This window comes from Crocuta crocuta, unplaced genomic scaffold (genome assembly GCF_008692635.1).
Source record: "Crocuta crocuta isolate KB4526 unplaced genomic scaffold, BGI_CrCroc_1.0 scaffold866, whole genome shotgun sequence".
Classification (NCBI taxonomy): domain Eukaryota; kingdom Metazoa; phylum Chordata; class Mammalia; order Carnivora; family Hyaenidae; genus Crocuta; species Crocuta crocuta.
In genome coordinates this window covers 527,630-550,677 of record NW_027531900.1, presented here as the reverse complement: position 1 = coordinate 550,677, position 23,048 = coordinate 527,630, and the positions used below count along the sequence as shown (strand labels likewise).

At 46.8% G+C, this 23,048-nt stretch overlaps 1 protein-coding gene and 1 long non-coding RNA gene across 3 annotated transcripts in view; both read right to left on the bottom strand.

The window, feature by feature from the left end:
* Positions 1–23,048, bottom strand: part of CENPP (centromere protein P) — a 222,571-nt gene that overhangs the window by 12,019 nt on the left and 187,504 nt on the right. The gene's annotated exons all lie outside the window — the stretch shown is intronic.
* Positions 13,433–23,048, bottom strand: part of LOC144239794 (uncharacterized) — a 62,437-nt gene continuing 52,821 nt past the window's right edge. The window contains exon 2 of the long non-coding RNA XR_013337484.1: positions 13,433–14,217. This is a non-coding gene — a long non-coding RNA (uncharacterized LOC144239794). The remainder of the gene's footprint in view (positions 14,218–23,048) is intronic.

The window sequence follows — 23,048 nt, the reverse complement described above, 5'->3', positions numbered from 1 at the left end:
GAGCACACTCATGACACCATCGGCTGAAACCTTGACGAAGCCTGAGCTACAAGGTTGGATACAAGAAGCCCTACTTTAATGTCTTGATTACAGAGGGGAAGGAAAGACTACTTCCAAATCTGATGACATGGACTTTACTCCAGGCAGGCTTTCTAGACTGTTGTTTATGCTGCTGAAGTGAAAACCATGAGGGGAGATGAAGTGTTACTGAATCCTATCTTGTAAACGGCACTGCCCAGCTTTCCTGGGTGTAGTTCTGGACAGGAGACAAAACAGCCACCCAGCTCCATGCACATCCATGTCTGGGACTCTGGGGGTAAAAATCAGGGAGCACAGCAGCTCGCTGGGGTGGGGAGCAGAGACCAGACCCATGGGTGGGTTAACGCAGAGTCCCTGACCTCAGATGCAGGCTCCTAGGACCCCAAAGAACACCAAAGAACCACACAAGAAAATAATGCCAGCTCTGCTAGGGTATCACTGGTCTGGAGCTGGAGGGTGGAAAAAATGTGTCCTAAATGGTGCTTTAGTCAAACACCCAGAAAACCTGTATTCCAAGCCCACAGAGGCTCCCAAACCCGAGAAAGCCACGACATCACGGCAGCGCTGACTGCCGAGGCACAGTTCAGTGTCAGGGCCCGGCTGTGCCTGCGGGGCTTTTCCGGCTCTGAGGCCCTACTGCCGCTGCCTGCCTCCCACCTCGCTTGATTTGTGAGCCCTGGGAAGCACCGGGGATCTCAGGGACCCACCGTGTTGGAAACACATCCTGAGAGCGTTTTAAAGATGAAGACTTGGGGGTCTGCTGACAGTGAGGTTCAGTGGAGGGTCTTGCGCTGCCGGGAGTCGGGGCACCAGGCACAGGGGTGGCCAACTGCAGCTGCTGCAGATGCCACACCCTGAGTCTGCACGGCAGCCGAAATGGCTTTCACCTTTGTAAACGGTCAGAAAAATATCAAAAGTTTGTGCCATAAGAAAACTATATGAAATTGAAACCTCAGTGCGTACGATGTCTTGCTGGAATGCAGGCGCCCTGACCCGGGTCCCCAGAGAAGCAGAAACTTGAGGGGCAGCCAGGGCAGAGTTTGGAGGGAACCACACACGTTTTCAGTGGTGGTTTTCTGGGAAGCGACCCTAGGACACCAGTAGAGCAGATTATAGAAAAAGCACCCAAGCCCTACCTGGATGGCCCAGGACTGTTCCTGAGGGGCCCTCGAAGGGCTTCCCCGCCTCACAGGACACAGACACACCCCACGCATCTTCCATCTCACCTGGGGCACACCCTCCTGGTCCCCAAGCCCGAATGTGCGCTGTTCTCTTCCTTTTGACTCTGTTCTCCCCAAACATGTCCTTGTCCCAAGGCCTCCCTCAGAACCTGTGAGTGTCATTTCTGTGCTGCTGTGTTAGTTACAGAAGCGGTCTCAGACCTTGAAGGAAGAAATTTCCAACTGAGATTCCTGAGTTCCCATAACCATGTTTCTTTCTACTTACTTAAAGTTTTTGCAACATTTTTCGTATTTCATTTTAATTGTATTAAGCTAAAAAACACCTCCGGAAACTCCTCAGCTACTTACTTTATAATTGCACATTTACATTTTACTTCTTGCTTGTGTAATCTTAGGTCCTAGACACTGGCTTCTGTCCTGGGAGACACAGCACGTTCTGAGTCCGCCTGTCCCATGGGGGCCCCACCCTGACTTCATCCCTACAGAACCTGTTCACTGGCTCAAGGGCGAGACCAACAACGTGGCTCCTCTGTGACACATCGTGTCCCCTCCGCACAACCACCACCCCCTCCATTGCCTATGGGTGCTTCTCCCGGAGATGGCTCCACCCCTGCTGCAGGGACTCCAAGAGCAGCGTTGCAGGGCTGGAGGTCGACCATCCACCCTCACCCCCGCAAGCAGCACTTTCAGGAACGAGCAGAGGCTGATGGAGAGGGGACAGCATGAAATGTGGCCACAAACATCTTGTCTAGAAAATGGAACTTAAGGGAGGAGTAGGGGGATGCGGGAAATCCAGTTCTCCTGCACCCCTTGTCCCCTGGGTGAGGACAGAAAGTCGGCTGTGAACACAGGCAGCAAACACGCGCCCACCTTCTGCCCGCAGGAAACGCGTCCCTGTTACGAGATGGCGTCAGTGCAGTGGAGCGGGGCTGCACCTGGAGCTCAAGCCACCTGCTCTGCAATGCATTTCTATTCCCTCCTCAGCTAATAATTACAGAGGTGAGTCAAACTAGCTTCTTTTAAGATCATCAGAAACGGTCATTAAGAAGCTGAATACACACATATAATGGAATAATGCTAGAAATTCTTTAGAGGTAGTTTTGCAACTTCCTCTTCATGTACATAGTGATATGTAATTATGCGAGCAAAATCATGAAATGCAAGCAGATAATGAGGTGATCTTCCAAACAGTCACTGGCAATTGTATCATTATAAAGGTTTAAACTCAATCTTTCATAAATGTGCAAGTAATATTCTCCAAAACACTGAAACTGGTTTTAATTTAAAGTTATTATGGTCTCATTTAAACCATAACAGACTTTTAGCGATTAAGATCTTAAATTTATCTTAAACACTTCACTGACCCTCCCTGCTGTAGGCCCCACACCTTCCACATGGGTGAGTTCACGCCTCCCTCACGTGGTGATCCAACATCACGGCAGAATGTGCACCGAAGCGAAATGGAACTGGGCACTGGCCTGGAGATCATACTTGCTCAAACCGACACAACCATACAATGGAGTCAAACCTCAGGCACTCAGATTCTAGGGCCTGATTGTGGACTTTGTATCCTATAATAAATACTTCTAAGTTCAAATACGGCTGTCACACACAGGAAAGCGTTATTACTACCTACCTGTCACACGACCCATGCTGGCAATGTGACTTTGATGGCAGCAACAAAAACATCTGCCGGGAAACATGTGCCGCGAGTCTGTTCATATATTCCCATCACTTGCCACACATGATTAAGGCTCGATCTGAGTTCCCAACTGTCAAGGGCTCCTGATCGTACAGGGGACCTGCTGCACCTGCTTCTTTCTCTCCAGACTCCAGGCCATGTCTGGTGGTTCCTGTCTTTCTCAAGCCCCGGCCAAGACAAGGGGCGAAGGACAGAGGCTCAGCCGCCTCCAGGGTGTGGGCCTCCACTTCCTCTGGTCTTCGCCAGACACCACAGTTCTGCTGGCTTTCAGGGTGCTCGTTTGTCCCCTGCGGCCGCTTGAGAGGGGCCACGCAGGTGCCCAGTAAAGGCCGTGTGTTTTAATCTTCCAAACACTATTTTCAATTTTCCCTTAAGCGTGACAGATAGTTTGGATATAGAATATAGGGGTGACATTTATTTGTTAAAAAAATTTTTTTAATGTCTTTTTGAGAGAGAGGGAGACAAAATGTGAGCAGGGGAGGAGCGGAGAGAGAGGGAGACACAGAATCTGAAGCAGGCTCCAGGCTCCGAGCTGTCAGCACACAGCCTGACGCGGGGCTCGAACTCAAGGATCGTGAGACCATGCCCTGAGCCAAAGTCAGACGCTTAACTGACTGAGCCACGCAGGCGCCCCAAGGGTGACATATTTAAATTACATTTTACATACAGAGCTACTGATAAATGTCCAAACTTGCACTTGAGTGCTATGTTAAATGCTTTCTGTTATATAGATCCTTAGTAACAGAAGAGCCCCCCCCACCTCAGGGACAGAATAGAACATGAATAACTTATGTAAATGAAGTTTTACACTGCTAAAATTTTGTATTACATCAAGAGCTAATGGCCAAGGAAAAAGAAAACAAAATGACTACTGGACAAATAAAATAAACCAGCAGGAGGAAACAAGCCCCAGTGAGAACAGTCCAAGCTTTGCCTAGTCTTTATGTGTTGAATCACAGAACACCTTTATGAGGCAGGGTTTAAAATGAAGCTCACTTGAAAAATAAGAAAAACATGGCTCAGAAATATGAAAGGCTGCTCCAGTGACTTAGAGCCCAAAGGAAAGCAACCAGGTGGAGCTGGCCTCCTGAGGCTGGTGCCTTTTCCTTTTTTTTTTTTTTAATTTATTTAAAAAATTTTTTAAAAAATATTTATTTATTTCTAGGAGAGAGAGAGAGACAGCGTGAGCAGGGGAGGGTCAGAGAGAGAGGGAGGGTCAGAGAGAGAGGGTCTGAGCTGACAGCACAGAGCCCGACCCGGGGCTCGAACCCACGAACCGCGAGATCATGACCTAAGCGAAAGTCGGACGCTTAACCGACTAAGCCACCCAGGCGCCCCGCTAGTGCCTTTTTCAAAGCTGATTGCAGGTGACCTGCAGTGCAGCTCAGTGCTGAGCGGAGGAAAGGCAGGGCAGCGCAGATGCACCTGGAAACCAGAGCAGCTTGTGCTGCGGGGGCCCTTCCTGGGGGGGTCCTTCCCAAGGCCTTTCCCCAATGCTTTTATTATTACTTTTTTAAATGTTTATTTTTGAGAGAGGGAGAGAGAGTGTGCAAGCAGAGGAGGGGCAAAGGGAGGGAGGCAGACGATCCAAAGCAGGCTCCAGCCTCTGAGCTATCAGCACAGAGCCTGACATGGGGCTCAAACCTGTGAACAATATCGTGACCTGAGCTGATGTTGGATGCTCAACCGACTGAGCCACCATGGCGCCACTGCTGCCAATTTTTTTAAAGTTTTTTTGTTTGTTTGTTTGTTTTGAGAGAGAGGGAGAAACTCAGCAGAGGAGGGGCAGAGAGAGAGGAAGAGAGAGACAATCCTAAGCAGGCTCCTGTCAGTGCAGAACCTGATGTGGCGCTTGAACTCACGCCTGTGATATCATGACCTGGGCTGAAGTCAAGAGTTGGATCCTCAACCAACTGAGCCACCCAGGCACCCCTCTCCCAAATTAAAAAAACAAAAAAACCTTATATTTTAGAACACTTTTAGATTGACAGAAAAACTTGGAAGATGATCCAGAGTTCCCACATTGTTAATATCTAATACAGATGTGGCATATTTGTCATAATTCATTAACTAATATCAGTACATCACTTTTATAACCAACATCTAAATTTTATTCAGTTTTCCTTAGTTTTAACTTATTGTCCTTTTTCTGTTTCAGGCTTTGATCCCACATGACATTTGAGATTAGGGAGAAGTGGGAACATCTACCTGGATGGCCTTTATGTCCTTCTACAGATTTAAGCATTATGCTGATTTTAATAAGAAGCTCATTTTTCATTGAGAGAATCTTAAGGGAGAACACACAGCTGTTGTTTGGGTCCTGGCCCTTGCTGCTGGCCTGGGCTTGACGTTAGACTCAAACCAGGTAAAAATGCTCAAAACACTTCCACATAGTCATTGCTCTTCTGACCACCCGTGAACTGGCAAAATTGATCTCATGAGGATTCATATTTTAACGGAGTACCTCTTGAGTCAGGGGAAATGAGGGTAGAAGATTTTCTTTGCTGTTCTGAAATTGTTTTATTTTCCGCAAGGAGCCCTTAGCATAGATGCTTCAAGTTCATCCTCTCCTAACACAACAAAACTGGTCTGATGCACTCCCAGTGGCTGTGGAGGGTCATGGACTGCCAGGCCTGACAAGCGTTCTTTTGGTAACAGATCTGCCTCATTCACAAGATTGGCTCACATCACCATAGACCATCAGCAACTACAAACGGCCAGTGGCTTCACCCTGGACCAACCTCTAACTGTATGAGAGACTAGGGGGCTGTGGGCAGCACACACAGGTAGTGTGCTTTTCTGGCAGAGGCCTAACCCTTTCCTGGACTGTCTGAGCTATTCCAGCCTCTAGGAATACTGGGGCCCTTCCCCGTCCTTTTTGACTGAGCCAAAGGGAGTTGAGTTTCTGTCCCATCCTCTGTCACCTGTGTTCAGAGACTCCTCACAGAAACTCTGGCCACTTTGTTAAATGCTGGGTATATCCTGCTGAACATAAGACTGAGCATCAGCGATATGCAACAGAAACCATGATGAAAGATCACAACATACACACCCAAACGGCTGCAAACAGGTGGCGAACCAGTGTTGAACACATTGTGTGACTGCAGCCCCCACATGCTGCTGGCGAGTGTAAAGTGGGTATAGTTATTTGGAAAACGCTTTGGCAATGCCCCCTAACGCTGAACGCGTCTACCCCCCAGAGAGGTAGTTCCACCCAACATCAACAGGTACACGTGTCACCAAAAGATGTGTGCACGCAACACTGCTTACAACCCGCAGAACCCGAAAGGCCCAAGAACAAAGTCCTAGGTGAATACTTTGTGGCTCATCCACATGAAAAAGGGCCACATGGCGATGAGGCTACAGTCCACATGGAGGAACCGCAAGACAGACCTGCCACACTCTGTGGCAGATGGGGGCCTCGGGCAGTTCATGTCTTGCTTCCTCATCTGGCTGGTGGCCCTATAAGTTAGTGAAAAATTATCCAACTGTATATTTACAGTGTCTGCCCTTGTCTGTATGTACATATTTCAACCAGGAATTAAAAAAATGGAAGACAGCATCCCTGAGCCCATGAAGCATATGAACTAGCAGAGAAGATGGGACAGACAGACAAGCCTCCGCTCTGCTGTTGCCAACCAGGGCAGAGAATGCTTTGTTCCTTTTCACGTAGACGCCCCTGTAGCTCTCCTGATTACTGTTGTCTCTCTGCGTCTCCTCCACGTTGTCATATCTGTCCTGGAGAGTGATGACCATAAATGCAAGAAATAATGTATATAGATCAGGATTTGGTACCAAGAACATAAAATCTATTTTGTTTTCCCTGATCTTCCTGGAGTAAAACTACAAGCTGGGAGCCCTTTTTGATGCAGAGGTATCCAAAACACTGTTTTAGGGCACTATCAGTAAGCCTTTTCTTGGGTCATGGTTGATAGACAAGGGCACATCTTTCAACAGATACTTTTTTCTTCCTGAAAGTCTTATGCACAGTAGTTTTTTATTACTTTTCTCTGTGTTCTGAATAATGTATTTAGTATATTCCCACCCTCCTGGTATTTCCATGTGTGGAAAGGCTTTAAGTCTGAAAGCATGGAGATTTTACTCTTGACTCCCTCTTGGCTCATTTACACAAAAGCTCAATTGCCTAACACTCTATATTCTGAAAACACGGTCCACATGATTTTGTTCAACAAGAATTAGTTGGATCATGTTTGAAATAAAAGGGCCAAAAGCTGCAGCTTAGAAATCTTTGCTACGTGAAATTTTAGTTGTCAAGACATTTGTTTGTATGTTTGTAAGTTTCCCCTTATCTTTAATATTCTTCTACTAAGAATTCAGCTCATCTGTAAGTTTAAATAATATTTGAAGAAACACACTAATTTCTGGAGGCTTAGACTGACCAAAGAAACAGGAGAGGCCTGCTCAGGTTTTTGCTTTTTTTTTTTTTTTTTTTTTTTACAAATAGTTTACTGTCAGATTAGTTTCCACATAACACCCTGCTCATCCCCACAAGTGCCCTCCTCCATGCCCATCCCCCCCTCCCCCCCACATCCATCAGTCCTCAGTTTTTGTCAGCATTCAAGAGTCTCTCATGGTTTGCTTCTCTCCCTTTCCCCCACTATTTCCCCCCTTCTTCTCCCCCTTGTTCCTCCGTTAAGCTCCTCCTAATCCTCCTATACGTGCAAACATATGATATTTGTCCTTCTCTGCCTGACTTACTTCGCTCAGCATAACACCCTCAAGGTCCATCCATATTGCTACACAGGCCAGATTTCATTCTTTCTCATTGCCGTGTAGTATTCCATGGTATAGATAAACCACATCTTCTTGAGCCATTCATCCGTGGATGGACACTTAGGCTCTTTCCATGTTTTGGCTATTGTGGAGAGTGCTGCTATGAACATTGGGGTCCATGTGCCCCTGCGCATTAGCACTCCTGTATCCCTTGGGTAAATTCCTAGCAGTGCTATTGCTGGGTCCTAGGGGAGTTCTATTGTTCATTTTTTGAGGAACCTCCACACTGTTTTCCAGAGGGGCTGCACCAGTTTACATTCCCACCAACAGTGGAGGAGGGTGCCTGTTTCTCCACATCCTCGCCAGCATCTAGAGTTCTCTGACCAGGTTTTAGCTTTATCTGGAACAGAGAGAGATGCCGTGCAGCAGGGCTGGGGGCCCCAGGACCCCAGAGGCCTGCACAACTGTCCAACATGGACTGCACAGCCCAGCAACAGCAAGCGATGGAAACAGAGGGTGAGTCAACAGAGTCAAGCTGTCCATTTTTTTTCTTAAAGACAAAAACAGCCAGAGGACAGATTCCAATTTCCTAAAAGTCATACTTCAGACTTGGACAAATACAAATTGCATGCTGTTTTTAGAATCAATTAGTTCTAGGGGAGCCTGGGTGGCTCAGCTGGTTAAGTGATGGACTCTTGATTTCGGCTCGTGTCATGATTCTAGGGTTGTGGGATCAAGCTGCCCTGGAGGCAGCTGCTCTCCCTGCTGCCCACGTGTCCTGTTGCTCGGCCCCTGGACCAGGGGACACACACGAGGGGAGGTTCTCTTCACTTCTGGCGGCTCTTTCACATGCCCCTCCTGCGCCTTCCATGCTTCTTTACGGAACTCACATTTTCCATCGAATTACCTCTCTGTCCTATCAGATGATTTCTTCAATATTTCTTCAAATAAATATTCTGCTTTTCTCTGGAGCAATGTCTAACCTGTTTGATATATCCACTGGCTTTTAAAGTTTTTAAAATTCTAATGACATTTTAGAAAAGTATACATGTCAATTTTTTTAAAATTTTTAATATTTATTTATTTTTGACAGAGACAGAGCATGAGCAAGAGAGGGCAGAGAGACAGGGAGACACAGAATCCAAAGCAGGCTCCAGGCTCCGAGCTGTCAGCCCAGATCCTGATGTGGGGCTCGAACTCACAAACTGCGAGATCATGACCTGAGCTGAAGTCAGACGCTTAACTGACTGAGGCACCTAGGCACCCCAATTTGTTTCTTTCTTGAATAGGCTTTTGTAAAAGTTTGCTGTGTATTTTTTATTCATTCATTCATTCATTCATTCACTCATTGATTCATTCATTCATTTCTGAGAGAGAGAGAGAGAGAGACAGCGTGAGCAGGGGAGGGTCAGAGAGAGAGGGAGACACAGACTCTGAAATAGGCTCCAGGCTTTGAGCTGGCAGTCAGCACAGAGCCCGACGCGGGGCTCGAACCCACGAACCGCGAGATCGTGACCCAAGCGAAAGTCAGACGCTTAACCGACTAAGCCACCCAGGCGCCCCCCGTTTGCACGTATTTGCACCTGCAACTAACAGAAGGTCACAGGCCAATCATACCTCAGCGCAGAAACATTACTGTTCACACAAAAATACTAAAATGGTTATAGCAGCTTTATTTTAAGTCACCCAAATGTCCTTCAACTGGTGAGATCCATCCCTACGACGGGCCCAACTACCGACACACACACTGCACGCAACTCCAGTGAAGGACTCAGGCTGGAAAGCCCACACGCCGGGAGTCTGGAAACGGTGGGTGGCTGGCTGCCAGGGGCTCGAGGCGAGCACAGAGGGTGAGCGCAAAGGGTCAAGAGGCAGTTTGTCAGGATGGTGGGAGTTCTTACCCCGATTGTGGGGGTGGCCACACGACAGTGTGCACTTGTCAAGCTACTGAAAATTCACAGGTGTATGAAGATTATACCTTGACAAAAAATTTTTAATAAAGTCACAGTACACAGCCACATTGTTTTCTCTCACTGTTTGTCACTCAATAATGTGCACCACAGAGCTTCTCCTGCCAAGACAGAGTAGCTGCGTTCTTCTAGGGGCTGCGTATTATTCTACCGTGTGCACCGATCAAGAGTATGTCAGCCCACAGGGAGGAGTCCCCCAGAGGAAGGGGAGGGCAGAGGAGGAGGGCAGCTGTAGGGCACCAAACAACAGAACTATGTCCCGCCGGGGGCTCCTATGCGGGCGAGGCCACTGCACAGGGCACCAGGACCTCCAACAAAGCTCGCTGTGGTGTCCAGACTGATGGTGTCACAGGACACAAGAGGGTGTGACAGAGCTTATTATTCACATAATGAGGATCCTGGGTCAGGAAGGTAAATCCCAAGCTCCTTGACAGCAGGGTGGGCTACTGGCTCTAACTCTCACTGTGTGTGGTTGGGGTGAACGTGCCGGAGCCAAGTAGGGGGCATGTGGGCTTTCTTATCAGCTTGTGAGATGTGGAGGGGAAGGAGGGGAAGGTTGAGAGCTGTCAGCAATCAAGTATCAAAATTGGGGTCCAGCTCTTTGTTACATATTATCGCTAATTTCTTTTAAAGTTTATCTTGAGTGACAGGGAGAAAGAGAGAGAAAGAGAGACAGAGAGATAGAGAGCGAGCGAGCGAGAGCGTGCGCACACTTGTGAGAGCAGGGGCAGGGCAGAGAGAGAGCGAGAATCCCAAGCACGATCTGCACTGTCAGTGCAAACCGGAAGATCAGGACCTGAGCCAAAATCAAGAGTCAGATGCTTAACTGACTGAGCCACCCAGGCGCCCTTAAGCTCTTTGTTACAAGAAATTATCACCATTTCTTGATTTTTTAAGTATTACTCACACCTCCCCAAAATTATCCTCCTAAAACATGAACGTCTTCAGGTCTCACTATCTTCCCTCAAAAATGTACAGTGCTTTTGCAGAGCTAAGAATGCATGCTGAATCTCTAAAATGGGTATTTCAAGGCCCTCGTCAAATCACCATACCTGGCCTGTGAGCTTTTGCTAATACTTTGCCCCATTCACAGATGTGCCCAACATGCAAATGAAAAAGCTAAAGGAAATAAAAGGGATTTGGTGGAACCAAGAAGTCTGGGAGAATGAAAATCAAAGTTTTAAACAAGAAAGTGTAAAAGGGGAAGATTTTAGGTAGATGCTCAGCAAAAAACCTCCAGGACTTTAGGAAGATACTTGGCCCAGGACAGCAGCGACTACTGTGCATCCTGACACGCATGTGCAGAATAACAAAAGGACTTGTTGGTTAAAACAAATAGAAGCAAACACAGAAAACACGGAGTGCCTACTCTGTGCCCAAAGCAAGCGACACACACACTTGGGAGAGGCCTCCTCCAATCTGGGGAGCACAGGGCAGCTGGCACCAGGCAGACATGCGCCAGGAATCGCTGCTGGCTGTGGAACCGTGAGGACGCTCCCCGAGAAAGTGCGAGCAAGCGCCACTGGCACAGGGGTTTGGTTCAGGACGTGAGCCCAGGAGAGCCACGGCGTCGAGGACAGAAGGCTTAGTCACTGTTGAGCGCTCCACGGTCGCTCATCCTGCCTCCAGACGTAAATAAGACATTTTTAATTTTTACTATGAAAACATTTACAGTTTACTTCTGCGTCTGAATTACAGACACCAAATGGCATACTGTCCAACAGATGGTGGCAGGGCTTCTGCTCTTGTGCTGGTGATTTCAGACTGAAAATATTGTTTGTTTCACTAAAGCGTGCTTGAATTAGTCTGTTTAAAAGCAAAACAAACCTCATCCACTGAGGAGTTTGCTCTTGGTATAACTAATGGTTTCTAACCACCCTCCAGAAAAGAAAAAAACACCTCTCAGCAATTTAAGAATATATTCAGAAAAATGCCAAGAATGAAATAAAGCATCTAGTCTTTGAGTCCTGAATATAATTACAGCACAATTTTCCTGAGATAGAGCTACAAGTTGTACAAGTTTTCTACAATCACTTACAAACACTGTTGTAAGTGAATCAAACTAAAAGGAAATAATTAAATCAATAAACAACAGTGCAAAGTCTGTAGGAGGCTACACAACAGAACACTCACTCCAATAACACAAAGATGTTTTCTTCAGGAAGTAAAGATAAACACTTGTTAGTTGAAAGAAAGTCATATTAAACAGTAACAACTTCTCTTTTTCTTAAAAAAGCTTTACCTGGGACAGTCTGAGTGAAAGTTCCTTTGTGGAACATACACAATACCCCATGTCACCACCCACTTGACCTTGACTCCAGGGACGGGAACTGAGAGGCCCAAGAGTAGGGGTGACTCAAGCTGGCCCAGTCACGTTCTTTGGAGAACGGTGAAATTCAGGGTCGGGCCGTCTATCTAGGAAGTTGCTCAAACTGAGGCTATTCAGGCTTGGGCTCCCTGCCATGGGCTGCTGACTTGCATGTCTGTCAACACAGTAGGAGCTGGTCTGCAGAAGGCCAGACTGTCCCCAAAAGGAAGATAGGTGGCCCTTGGGATGCCATGAACCAGGAGGGTGACCCCGTTCCTGGTCCCAGGCCCCTGCGAGTCCCTGCTGCCCTCTGTATGTGGGCTCACATGAAGTGGGTTTCTAGGGCCCGCAGCCAAATGTCTTCACAAACATAATTGTCCTTTCAGTGCCCTTAGTGACAACGAGGAGTCTGGGGTGGATGTGGGAGGTGAACTGTCTAGGACGTCAAGAGTAAATGGGGAGATCAGAGGAGACGGCTGAATATATTTCCAATTTATTCATTCTTTGCTTTTGGTCAGTCTTCCGAGCCCTGAAACAGTTCTTCATTTTTGAAACAAATTTTCCAGCTTCATTCTTACTTTGTGAAGAAGGCTCAGTGACCTCTTCATTCTGCCATAGTTGAAAAGTCTCACCACAATTGGCTTCTGTGATTTTTTTTTTCCCTTTGCCTTCTTTTTGATTAGCTTTTTAAACATTTGCTTCCCCCCCATATTAGTTGGGAAGTTGCACGCTCCATTTCTGCTTGTCACATGGCTACCACAGACACTTTACCATGCACCGCTCAGCTACGTCTACAGTAATGCATGTCTCCGTCTTTCTCAGGGACACTCATTCCCAGACTGTGGTGCATTTTTAAATTCTAGCTTTAAAAAAGACCTCCCTTGACATGGTTATGATTTTATTGTGCAGTCACCGTTTGATGCATTTACCATGTACTTTACTCTTTATTGCTTCTTGCATCTCAAACCCTTCCTTCTGGGATCATTTTCCCTCTGCCTGAAGAGTATCTTCCATTCTAATCCAAGCGTCAGACATAAACACCCAGCTTCTGCACACAGGACATTGCCTTTGTTTCCCTTTCTTGTTTCCCCAGCTTTACTCAGCCGTGATCAGTGCACATGCTGGCAGTTCCAGATGCACCACAGAGGAAGCTGCTGCCTGTACACACCGTCAACGCTGACCACACCAAGTCTCCTTAGCATCCAACACCACACACAGTTACAATTTCTTTTTAAATTTTTATTTATATTTGAGACAGAGAGAAAGAGAGAGAGAGGGAGGGTGGGAGAGAGAGAACAAGCAGGGGAGGGGCAGAGAGAGAGGGAGACACAGAATCTGAAGCAGCTCCAGGCTCTGAGCTGTCAGCACAGAGCCCGACGCGGGGCTCCAATCCACTAACTGTGAGATCATGACCCGAGTGGAAGTTGGACGCTTAACCAAATGAGCTACACAGGTGCCCTGCAATTTGTTTCTTGTGGTGAGAACTCTGACTGCTGGCTCTCTCAACAACTTTATTTTATTTTATTTTTTATTACAAATAGTTTATTGTCAAATTGGTTTCCATATAACACCCAGTGCTCATCCCCACAAGTGCCCTCCTCCATGCCCATCCCCCCCACCTCTCAGCAACTTTCAAATAACAATGCAGGCCTGTGAGCTGCAGGCACCATGTTGCGCATACAACACCAGGATGGACGTGCCAACTGGAAGTCTGTGCCCTCCACCCACGTCCCCAGCTCCCTGTCTCTGATGGCACCAATCTGCTGTCTGTATTGATGAATGTGTTTTTTTTGTTGCTTTAGATTCCACATGAGATCATATGGTATTGGTCTTTCTCTGACTCATCTCAGCATCATGCCCTCAAGGTCCATCCAGATTATCACCAATAGCAGGATTTCATTCTCTTCAGGGCTGATTAATATCCCATTGTGTGTACCACGCTTTCTTTAGTCATCTGTTGAAGGACACTTGGTTGTTTCCATCTTGGCTGCCTATTGTGAATAATGTTACAGTGAACACGGTGGGTGGGGGTGGATATTATTCCACTTTCATTTTTGAAAAAGGATTCTTGCTGAGTTTTAGCAGATGAAATCACATTTTCTCTGCACATTGAAGTTATCAGGTGATTGGTTTCTGGTTTCCACAGCTGCTGTTGCTACTCTGAAGGTGCTCCAACTCACTCTCCCTCTGGCTAGTCTACAGACCTTCTTCTTGTCCTTGGTATCCACAGGTCCATTATGATGTATTCAGGTATGAATTTCTTTATTTAAAAATGTCCTTTTCCTGCTTGGATTTGATTTGGTTTCTTGAGACTGGATTTTAAAAAGTGCATGGAATGTGTATTAAGAACAAAAATGCATGCGTATGACACACCCCAGGAGCCATGGTCACCACTGTGCCCAGTCACACGCCCTAGTCTTCCACTGAATGTGACAATTAGCCCAACTTCTATGAAAATAACTGTATTTCTTTACAGTTTTTCACTTATGTGTGCAACTCTACACACCACACTTTAGCCTCAACCATTTTTAAACCATGTGTGGTTGAAATCATAAAGGTACTGCTTCTCATGTGGCTTCTGTTGCCCAGGATTTTCTTTCTGAGATTCCTCCAATATTTTGTGTGCAACTCCCAAGTTTGTTCTGTTCAATTCTCAACAGTATTTCATGATGAGAATATGTCACAATTTATCACTTCTTTCATTCTACTGTTAAAAGAACATTTGGGCTATTCCCAATAATGCTGCTGTGCTGTTCTTGTATGTGTGTGTTTCTTGATACACATGTGTGCACATTCCTTTTGGATATATACCTAGCAGAGTGTGCCACTTCAACTTTTATAGACAATGTCAAAGTGTTTGTACCAGTTCATGATCAAGCAGCAGTGCCCCACACCCCAGCAGCCGACCCCGTCAGCACTGTTACTATTAACTCATTCTGGCAGGTATGCAGTGGTATATCATGGTGATTTAAAATACATTCTTCCCTTATTTTACCAGTGAAGTTGAACCTTTGAATCTTGATTTCTGTGAACAGTTTGTTCAAATTGCCTGCCTGTTATTTTACTGGATGTTTTTCTCTATTGACTTCTGGAGTTCTTTACGTATACTGCCTGGGACATACTAAATGCTCAGTAAAACATAGCTGTCATTCAATGTACCCATACCTACTTTGTTATTAAGGCAGTAAGATAGCCATTGTATAGATGTACAGTACGTCTTAATGTAACCAATCTACTATGGGTAATCTTTTGGGTTATTTTTAGTTTTTCATTATTTTATACACTATAATGAATATCCTTGTAAGATATTTTTGTACATTTGTGCAAAAATTTTTGTTAGATAGAATCTTATAAGAATGGATTAACATTTAGAAAAGATGGACGAGGGGTGCCTGGGTGGCTTAGTCGGTTAAGCGTCCGACTTTCGCTTAGGTCATGATCTCGCGGTTCGTGGGTTCGAGGCCCGCGTCGGGCTCTGTGCTGACTGCCAGCTCAGAGCCTGGAGCCTATTTCAGAGTCTGTGTCTCCCTCTCTCTCTATGACCCTCCCCTGCTCATGCTGTCTCTCTCTCTCTCTCTCTCTCCTAGAAATAAATAAAAATATATATATATGTAAAAAAAAAAAAAAGAAAAGATGGACGAAACGATCTATATAAAGAATTTATCAATTTAAATTTCTATAAACAATGTGTGAAGTTGATTATTCTGGAGAGAGTTTTAAATTTTTCTTCTGGGGGCACCTGGCTGGCTTGGAAGAGTGTGTGACTTTTGATCTCCAGGTTGTAGGTTCAAGCCCCACGTTAGGTGTAGAGATTACTTTAAAAAATAGTATCTTTTTAAAAAGTATATTTATTTTTGAAAGACAGAGAGAGACACAGAATCTGAAGAAGGCTCCATGCTGTCAGCATAGAGCTGTGGGGCTTGAACTCATGAACCACAAGATCATGACCTGAGTGAAATCCATGACACTTAACCAGCTGAGCTACCCAGGGGCCCCCAAAGCAAAATCTTAAAAAAAAAAAAAATCTTCTTCTAGTTCCTGTACTTCTTGTCAACCTTGCCCAGGGGAAGGCTGGCTATGTATCATGGTCTATGGCCTCCTCTGATCCTATGTCTTCAGTGCCATCCATCCACATGCTGCAAGATCTTGAAGATCTAGCCTGGTATCTCTTTCGATCTGAGGGGTGATTACATTATCTTTTTCCACAACCCGCATTTATCCCAGGAAATGGTCCACCCAGTACACAGCTGTTCACATTGGAAACCTGGGCTTCATATATTTGATTCCTCCTCCTCTCCTTCCTCTACGCCCCACTAAATCTTCAGTCTTGTTGAATTTACCTGGTAATCTAATTATCTCTTTAATTCCCCCTCCTCTCTCTTGAATCACTACAATGGTCTCTTGAACGATGCTCTGCCTCTAGACGAGGGCCTTCCCTTCCTTTCAGAAGCCATGCTATGCGGTTTTCTTCGTGAAATGCAGAACTGGTTACACTCTTCCCTCCAGCCTTTGGAAAAAGACCAAACCATCAACATCACTTCCAAAATCTGTGAGGATGTGGCTGCTTCTCTCCTGAACTCAAGCCTGCAGACCTCACAACTGCCTTCGTTTCCCACTGTGCTCTCTGCCAAGAACATTCTCCCTCACCTCACCTCTCTATATCCAAACACTTAAGTAACCTTTGAGGTCAGTTAAACGTGACCACAGTCATATTTAATACTTGCATCTGTTAGACCTGAGATGACTCCCAGATATTAAAACAGACATGTCAAGAAAGCGGCTGGAAATTACCAGCATCCAGTTGGCACACAGACGATCAAATTCACCTGGAGAGAAATTACAGCTAGAGAAGAGGGGTCCAGGCCTAAGGTGGGAGGTGGTGGAGGAGGAGGAGGATTATGGGAGACATCGGAGGGGCTGGAAAGGCCAGCAGGACTGAGGGGGGGGGGGGGGGGGGGGCGGCACACGTCCTCTCCTGACCTGTTCAGATGACTCAACACAGGTATCTCCTGTGCATTTCCATAAATGCCACACTCTCCCCACAGCAACGGTCACGCTGCGTACCACAGAGGCAGCCATTTGATCCCTCAGCAGAGAGGACTCTCATCAACTACAAGAAAACCACATCGGCCTTTACTGTTAGAGGTTTCAGCAACCAGCTCGAGACACGCTGTAAAAACTTGCTGAATGACTCAATCGCTTATATACTTATGTGCAAGTCCTCCAGGATGTCACATGCCATGTGGGGAAAACATATGGAAACTGCTAATCATAATACGAAGCAAGGACAAACGTATGTCCAAAGAGAGCTGCCTGGAAAAGCGGGTGCCTCAGTGAGGGCGCAGGGAAGAGCGGGCACCATAAAGCGGAGGCTTGAGCTTGCAGAGTGGCTCTGTGCTCTTGTTTGTTTTTACTGTTAATTTCCCCCAAGTGGCAACACCCAAAGTCTTCGCTGTAGCAGAAAGACACTGGGTGACGATGAGCACTGTGTCCAATACTGTCACATGTGTATTACTTGTCTCAGCAGCTGATATGATCTTAGTCTTTACATTTTCTATTCTGCTGTAATTGTGAGGAGTGATTAGTTTTGTTCTTTTTATTATTTATTTATTTTTTTGAGAGACTGAGATACAGAGTGTGAGTAGGGGAGGGAGACACAGAATCTGAGGCAGGCTCCAGGCTCTGAGCTGTTAGCAGAGAGGCTGATGTGGGGCTCGAACTCACAAACTGTGAGATCATAACCTGAGCCAAAGCCAGATGCTTAACCAAATGAGCCACCTAGGTGCCTCAGTTTTGTTCTTTTTAAAATCAGAGTTTCATTTGGGCAAAATAAGAAAAGAACTTAAGGGCCTGCTTCAGATTCTATGTCTTCTTCTCCAACTGCTCCTCCTCCACTCATGCTCTGTCTCTCTCTCTCAAGAATAAATATTAAAAAAAAAAAAATACATTGACGCTTAGAAGAACAAATTCTTAAAAAAAAAAAAGAGCTTAATTCAAAAGCAATATCCTCGCACATGTACAAAAAAGCCAGTAATGTCCAGAACACGCATCTTATAAAAACTACATAAATCCTTGAAAACAGTCTGAAGACTGTATTCATGTATCTGGCAAAATTAAAATTAGGCTTTCTCTTTAAGAATGGAAATACAGCATAATAAATGAGGTTAACATGGATTTTTTCCTACTGCCGGACACTCAAAGATTCAAGTGGAAAGGAACAGATGACATCACCCCCCAGTAATGAGGAAAAACTGAGGCCGTGGACAAACACACTATGTTCTGATTTATTAAACCTCAAGCAGGCTTCACTTTATCCCCCATGAATGATGGGTTGCACTGGTTGCCAAAGTCTTCATTTTTACTAAATATCTTTGTAAACACTGTGGTTGCTCTGGTCCGAAGCCATCTCCCTCAGACAGTGTATCAGTGGAAAAGAATCCCCAGTCCCAGCAAATGTTAAAGCTGCCATATGTGTGATCTCCTCACAAACCTCACGCTAAGCATGGGTTTCAGGGTCTGCAGGAGAAAATTACAGGAAGGGCCAGTTCTGGAGGCTGGGGCAGGAATGCCACATCCAGAGCATGAGAGAGAAACACGTGAGGTGCGGACAGCGGCGAGACGAGAACCTGTCACCAAGGAGGGTGGGGCTCACCAAGCCTCGCTGGGGGCAGCTCCCCAGATGAGCTGGACCCCGACATCTGTGGCCACTGTTGCCCCATCTGCTCTCCAGGCACTGGCGCTCTCTGGTTCTCGTCTCCAGGCATCTGCCTCCCGTGGCTTCATGGGCGGGTGGAGCCACAGCAGACAGGAGAGCTGCTCCTACTGATGTGTCTGTGGGGCGGGGGGGCGTGCAGACCAGGGGCTCCAGCCTGACACTGGTGGAGCAACTGTCCCCTTCCCCATTTCTCAGCAAGTCAGGCCGACCAGTGAACCCCACGAAGTGCTAGTTTCCTCTCCTCACGTTGGCAACGCCGCGGCTTTCTGGCCTTCCTCCTTCGTGGAGCTGGGGACAGAATGCATGCCTCGAGACCACGCATGGAGCACGCCCAGAGAGAAACCGGGGACAGAGTGGGACCTCTGCATGCTGGTCCCCTTGCTCCCCGCCGGTCCCGTCGCACACAGAGCATGCAGGGACAGGACCTCTTCTGCCAGCACTCACACCGGAAATGTCTCGCCAAGACTATGTAGGTACTGAATGACACGCACTTCCCCTTCAGCACTGAATGTACACTCTGTGGCAAATAATTACTTCACTGTAGTTTTTAGGAATAGAAATTAACTGTAAATACTAAATGTGGGTTTTCTTTGGTATAAAATTTCTTCTGTAACCTTTCCCTTGAACTCTGGTCAGAATATCGCAAATGTTAAAATGGGCTGGTTTAGACATAAGCAAAGCAACATACTGGGTTTGGGGCCAGGATACAAACGCACATCTCCAAATAAGCCTAAAATTTAATGAACAGCTGGGAAAAGCAGATACCAAACTACGTTTGAAAATTCCTCCAACCACTACGACCAGTGCTTCGTGTCTGTGCACTACTGTGAACAGTCTACGGTAAGAACATAGGAGGAACCTCAAGGTTTGCGGGTAGAGAGGGCATGCTCTTCTGCCAAATGTGCTGGCGCGGTGCTGGGAGAGGCCCACACCAAGCTGACCAAGGGCAAGCTGGCAATTTGAAGAGAAAGCTCAGGAAACAGTTGACAGCATAGGACAGATATGTGGCTCACGGGTATGTGTCAGAACAACGTGGTTCGTGCAGGGTCCTGTCTGCTCAATGAAGGGACAAGATCATGGGGGAGAGCAGGATGGGTCGACAGGGCCCAGGAAAAGATGATGAGAAAGAAAAGCAGAAACACAGAGGGAAGGGTGGACTGACTTCCAAGGATCAGACAATCAGTAAGAAAACGAAGAGTCGGGAGAAGGCTGATCGGGCGGCTGTGGGGCCGCTGGCACGTTAGGAAGGGCCCTTCCACGGGAGCCACAGAGCTGCGGCAGCTTGTGGGACAAGCAGGAGGCCAGCAGGGGAGGCTTTTCCTGTGCTTTCCCAGAGCTTGGGGAAAAAGTGGGATGAAGGCACAGATGGCAGTTTGAGGACAGCCAGACAGGACACAGAATGTTCTTTCTGGCGGACAGAAGCTTGCATATATCAGCGGGCAAAGAGCAAATGGCCACGCTCCTGTTCAAGGGCACTGTGCGTCGGGCTCCACCATGATCACACCGAGATGCAGTCCCTGCTACGTCCAACATGCTCTCAAGATGGCTGAGTCACTCAAATTCAGGCCCCGAGTCCAAAAAGATGGCCGTGGGTAGTTGTGGGTTCACAGCGAGAGCAGACTGGCCCAGTCGAGTCCACGAAGACGCCCTGCTCCACTTGCTTCTCCCCTGTCTGTCTGCCATGCTTTCTGTGTCCCCTAAACCCTGTTGCTTCGGAACAGTGTCCCTGGTGTGAGTCACACTCTCAGTAGCACTACCCTGATCTCAAGAGCAATGTACATTTAGAAACCTATGACATCTCGGGCCACCTAGGTAGCCATCCGACTCTTGGTTTTAGCTCAAGTCATGATCCCAGGGTTGCAGGACTGAGCCTCTGCATCCAGTTCTGTGCTGACAGCTCAGAGCCTGCTTGGGATTCTCTCTTTCTCTCTGTCTCTCTCTGCCTCTCCCCTGCTCACACATGCTCTTTCAAAATAAACATACATTGGGGCGCCTGGGTGGCTTAGTCGGTTAAGCGTCCGACTTTCGCTTAGGTCATGATCTCGCGGTTCGTGGGTTCGAGCCCCGCGTCGGGCTCTGTGCTGACTGCCAGCTCAGAGCCTGGAGGCTGTTTCAGTCTGTGACTCCCTCTCTCTCTGACCCTCTCCTGCTCACGCTGTCTCTCTCTCTCTCTCTCTCTCCTAGAAATAAATAAAACATTAAAAAAAAAATAAACATACATTAAAAACAAACAAACATATGGCATCACAGAAGACATCATTTTGGGGAACTGCATCACAATGGAACCACCACACCAAGTTCTTACAATATTCCTACAGATTCTACCTAGAATATTTTCTTCCTTAAAAACTATGGTTTCCACTCACGATCGGCTTCCTGTCTTAGTCCCAAACTTACACTGGGCATGAGGGGGTCTCTCGAGGTCTCTGAACTGAGTCCTCCTCTGGTCATGCCCTCCTCACCAGGCAAGGTGCCTCCTCCTCGAGATCATGTTTGGGGCTCAGACACCCAGAGCTCCTGGCCAAATGGCTTTGTTTCCAGGGTCCACCTAAGCCCCTTCCATGGCCTGCTCACCCCAGAACGCACTGCAACGCTGTGTGAACAACCCTAGCCCAAAGGGTTAGGCTGTACAGGCTAGGTGTTCCCGTGAGGAGGCCACAGCACACAACACAGGGTGGGAGATGTGGGACCAGCATCCACTCCTTCCTGAGCCACCATCTTACTGCCCTGCGGTGGTGAATTCTGAGTTCAGGATCCTAACTCTGAGCCCAGCTTTCTGGGCCATTACAAAGGATACCTGCGAGGGGAGGAGAATGGAGTCCCACATAACTGGGCTGCATACAATCTTGATTTGTAACTTTGCACATCTGGAACATCACATGTGAACCTTCAACTGAAACTGTGTCTCAATCCCTTCATCCTTTCCAGTCTCCCAGATTGGAGGTTCCTACAGCAGAAGAGGGAGCCTCATGCCTGACACATTGCTCAATTCTCAAAACAAGGAACTAGACTTCATCAGATTACAGCCCCCAGCATCCTCGAGTGGACCGATATTTGCTGGAGTTTGTCTCCACACCCAGATGTAACACAGGGGAAGGCGTCCATTGTGTTCCAACCTGACACATTCAGCATGGAGACTCAGGCTGTCCCGGGGGCCTGGGACCTCTCGGGGAGGCTCAGACCTAGTGGGCAGCAGGGCCGACAGAGCTCCTGTGGTCCCAGTGGGCCATTCCACTAGGCTCGCACCTGAGCACTATCCCAGGGCCCGTGGCGCGACACACCACCCCAAAGATCATGGAACCTCATCAGCGTCTCAGAGGCCCCTGTACAGCATTCCTACCAGAAGGACTTTCCAGTTGTGTGGACTCCTAACCTTGCCAAGCAGCTCAGGCAATAGGCCTGGTTATGAGGTCTGTCTCTCTACTCCACTAAGCCCAAGCCAGCCTGTCCGTATTTGTCTACTGATCCTGGCTCTGGTCTCTGCAGCACAACAGGACAATGTGGTTTCCTGTCTGCAGTGTCTCAGTCCCTGTCAACAGCCATGCTGGTAGGGCCACTTCTCTCCCTTGTCAAGGAGCTGATATGTGGCACCGAGAGCCTTCTGCCTATTCCACTTCCAGAATGGCCTGGCTTTTCCTGGGTCCCTGTATTTCCATATACATTTTAGAATTTGTCAAGTCCCATACACACACCAAAAAAAAAAAAAAAAAAAAAAAAAAAAAAAAGGAGGGGTAAACTGTTAGGATATTGATTAATGGTATCACCTCCAATCAGTTTACGTAGAAATAGTATCTTCCTGATCCAGAATGTTCTATCCCTGAGGGTGGTACCTTCCCTCCCCAAACTATTATCTGTAATATCTTCCAACATTTTCTCTGAAAAGATCTTGTTCATCATTGCTTTGACTTATCCTAAACACTTGTAACGTTCTTGAATATATTTGATATTTAAAACACATCTTTCCCTTTCTCTTGACCTCTAACTGTAGGAAGAAACAATTTTTATACATTGTGCCCCTGCAAAACACTGATATGATTTAATTATTTATCTAAAAGTTATGTTTTATTTTCATATAGAGAAGCATATCATCTGAGACTGGTAATTTTTCCTTCCATTGTCTAGTTTTTTTGGTTACATCTCCTTTTTCCTTATTTTTCTTGTTTTACGGCACTGGCTGCCATCTTCAGTGGGCCTCCCTCAGTTCTTTGCAGAAAGGGGAAACTTTCAGTATTTCACCACTGAGTATTTTTTAAATAACAACTTTGTGGAGACATAATTTACGTACCATAGAATTCACCCTTTTAAAGTATACAATTCAGTGGTTTTTAGTACATGCCTAGTGGGGAGCCATCCTAACTGCCTACTTCTGACACATCGTGTTCACCCCATAAACACACTC